We start from the raw sequence: 3954 nt of genomic DNA on the forward strand, positions 1-3954 counted from the left end.
GGGAAGACTTGGGATACCAAGTCCGACACGCTCGAGTCAAGGCGAGGCCACTTGGTCCGGCCTTGGGTCTAACCGCCTTTGACTCCTAAATCGTTTACCGAAAAACAGCGACACAGTTATGCCATTTTTACTTCGGGTTTTTCTCGAGCTCGAAGAAAACTGGAAATAATTAAAGTTTGGACTTGAGTTAGAAAAAAAATCGAGTGTTTTAGAGAGTTGTTAAAGCTTTTATATGTGTTTTTATTAACATGGTATAAAAGTAAGTAACAACAAACATAAAACGAAACGAGTAAATAAACAAAACTAGCAAGGCAATATAACTAGTCACAAAATTACTCGAAATTTTCTCAAACTTAAAAAAAAAACATGTTTTTCATTATAATAAATTAAAAAAATTTAGAACTGATTCTGATATGTTTTAATAACATCCCAAAATCATAGAAAATCAACATGATTTTTAATTTAAATGCACGAGCAATAAATTAAAAAAAAATCTAAGGTAACAATCCTAACTTGTCAAAAAACGAGTAATCTTTCGAAAACGATTTTCAAGCTCATAGTTTTAATCACATGTACATGCTTAACTTTGACCATAGCTCTGATATCATTTCTTGGAATTGATCTAGGGTTAAGAAAAGATTTAACGCTTCGAGTAAGCGGCGGAAAATAAAAATGTTCTTTTAAACAAGTAAAACGATTTTACTAACCTAGACAAAGAGCAAGCACATGTTTATTATTAAACCTATCTAAAAGCAATTACACAATTACTAACCTTTATGAAGCTTGATCGTTGAGAAGCTTAGGGAGGTTGAAACGCTCGTCTCCCCATGCAGATCGTCCTTCTTCATTCTTCGGGAACTCGAGTAACCACGAAAGTTTCTATCACATAAATCACTCAAGGTAAGAAGGAATAAGTGTGTGGGCAATTTTAAACACGACGACTCAAGAACAAGTCTAAGAGTCCAAGAGCTAAAACACTAGGTCAAATATGGACCTAGGTGCCAAAACAAAAATGAAAAGAACTAGTGAGAGAGAGAGAGAGAGAGTTGGGCGGCCACAAGGTCTAGAGAGAGAAGCTCTCAATCTCTAACTTATATGGGATGAGAAAACAATGAGAATGAGGGCCCTATTTATAGGAGATGGATTACCTTCATAAAGGTAGTTTCCTCTTCTCTAGAATATCACATATTCATGAGCAAATATTTGCCTTTTCTTTCTCTATTATGGACGTCCAAGACATGTCATACCAGTCCTTGGATTTGTTTCCTTATTTGTTCTCTCTTAGTTGGCCGAATTCCCCTATGCTTCTAGAAACAAATTTGTTTCCTCTTTTTCTTTTGGCAAGTATCTTCATACATTAATGCACAAAATAATCTCCCTTTTTTTTCCTTAGCTTGGACGAAATTAAGGGCTCTAGAACATGATTCTAGATGTTTCTTCATTTGTTCATGACAACATAAGAAAAACCCATTAACAATTTTAAAGTAAAATTTCATGAAATGAAATTAATCCTAAAGGTCCAAATTCATCAATATGGCAGAGTGGTTTAAATCATTCGTCATCATATGACAATATAAGCTGAGAAGCGATACCTTCTTCTTTAAGAAATTCATCGAACTCTCCAGACATATACTCACCACCTCGATCGGATCAAAGGGTTTTGATCTGTTTCCCAATTTGCTTTTCCACTAAAGCCCTAAAGACCTTAAATACGTTAAAGTTCTCAGATTTGTGTTTGAGCAAATACATAAAACCATATATTGAGTAATCATTGGTGAAGGTAACGAAGTAGTTGTATCCTCCCCGTGCCTGTGTACTGAGCAGACCACATACATAAGAATGTACAAGTTCCAGCAACTCAGTGCTCTTCGACCCTAAGCAGTAAAAGGTCGCTTAGTCATTTTTCCTTCTATACAAGATTCACAAGTAGGTAGTGAACCTACTATAGACGCTTGGAGTGGACCATCCACCACAAGTCTCTTAATCCTGTCTAGACTGATATGACCAAGTCTTAAGGGTCAGATATATGTTGATTTTATTAGATTGGAGGATTCAAAAAGTTTTATCCTATTTGGCTCCCTAACTAGATCATTTTCTATTTTAGTGTCTAAGAGAGAAGGTTGCGTGGGATAAATGTAAAAGAGAGCATTCTTCATACAGGCATCAGTGACAAGAATTTGAAAAAGAAATACGAATTCCATTCTTTATAAACTTTAAACAATAATCTTGCTCTAAAAGACGAGCAACATATATTAAGTTTTTCCCAAAGGAAGGAACATGACAAACATTATTCAAATTTAAAGTGCGGTCTTCCAAAGATAGCATCACGGATCCCACAGCCCTCGCAGACACTAAGCTCCCATCACCCCACTTGAAGCAGAAGTCGCCTTCCTTTAAGCTTTTGCTTTTCCTTAAACAAGTCAAGGAGTAGCAAATATGGTTAGTAGCAGCGCAGTCAAGAATCCACGATGATACATTATCAGCTACTAAGCAAGCTTGGTAACAAGTACAATACCTTTTTCGTTAGTTTTGAGGTAGGCAGGATAGTTCATACGCCAGTGACCAGGCTCATTGCAGTGGTGGCACTTGTCATTTGACTTGTCCACCTTAGGAGCCTTTGGCGTCTTCTGCATCTTTTGAACCTTAGCTTGGTTCTTCTTCTCGGCCTTGCGCGGTCTCTTCTTAGATCCAGAGATGGAGGCAGTAGCATGTACCTCTCCTTGATTCCTCTTTTTCTTAGTGAGACCCTCAGCGGTGTGAAGCTCCTTCATAAGCTCGGTAGCAGTGTACTCTAGCTTGTGCATTGAGTAGTTCAGCTTGAAGGTATCAAAATACTCGGGGAGAGTTTCCAAGATCATATCAATTTTAGTCTCCCCATCAATCTCAGATCCAAGGATCTCCATTTCGTTTAGATAGCTAATGATCAACATCATATGATCTCTAACGGGAGTTCCGGCCTTCATGCGACAGTTCATAAACTGTCGGACCGCTTGTTGCCATGCTTGACGTCCTTGCCCTCTAAACATTTCATGGAGATTGTTGAGCATTTCGGCGGCAGTCTCGATGTCACAATGTTGTTGTTGCAACACATTGTTCATTGATGCTATGATATAGCACCTCGCAATCTCATCGGATCGAAGTCAGGCCGCCAGTGCGTCCTTTTCCTCTTGTGTCGAATCATCATTCATTTGAGGACAGGGGGTGGTGAGTACCCATTTGTGCTTGTCCACGGTAAGGACGATGTCGAGGTTACGTTTCCATTCGACGTAATTTTCCCCTTCGAGTTTATTTGAGGAAAGGATGGTTAAGAGACATTATGCTGAAAAGTTGAAACAAGTTTATGATTAGTCTTTTGGTTTAGGATTTAAGTTTGTTTAAGTTTTTAGGATGAACATGACAAGAAAAATCCAAAGGTGTTATGAACGAAATGACACTTTACTCCTTCGAGGGAAGGCCGCAACGAGTCTCATTTCATAAGTAAATGACTCATCATTAAGGCATAGCCAAGATGTCAATACATCATATTTGACTAGCCACCTTATAAAAGAGTTTGATCACTCACATCCTTTCGTAGGGCCTCGAGGGACGAGTACTAGAGATGGAGTCTAAGTGTGTAACCAACCACTTAGTCCAAAAGATCGACTTTGAAAAACAATCCATCGAGGGGAGGCATTGTCTCATTGTCACACTCTCGGACGTAGCTCATTGAGCAATGATCAGAGCAAAGCACCGTTGAGTACTCTCATTTAAGAGAGGACCACGAAGGTGACTCTTATTCAGGTGATAATTACACTTTTCATTAGTGGTGGGGATCGTGGGTTGTAAACAACAAGTATAACCCACCCACTTAATTTTTAGAAAAGGCATAGCGTCTCTAATACATTTCGGAAACATGTTTTCGTAGTGCTTAGAGAGATAGAGTGAACTTCTAGAAAGGAATCTTAGATCTTCATG

This window comes from Urtica dioica, chromosome 3 (assembly GCF_054948205.1).
Source record: "Urtica dioica subsp. dioica isolate 48M chromosome 3, U.dioica_male_clone48M_v1_H2, whole genome shotgun sequence".
NCBI classification, from domain to species: domain Eukaryota; kingdom Viridiplantae; phylum Streptophyta; class Magnoliopsida; order Rosales; family Urticaceae; genus Urtica; species Urtica dioica.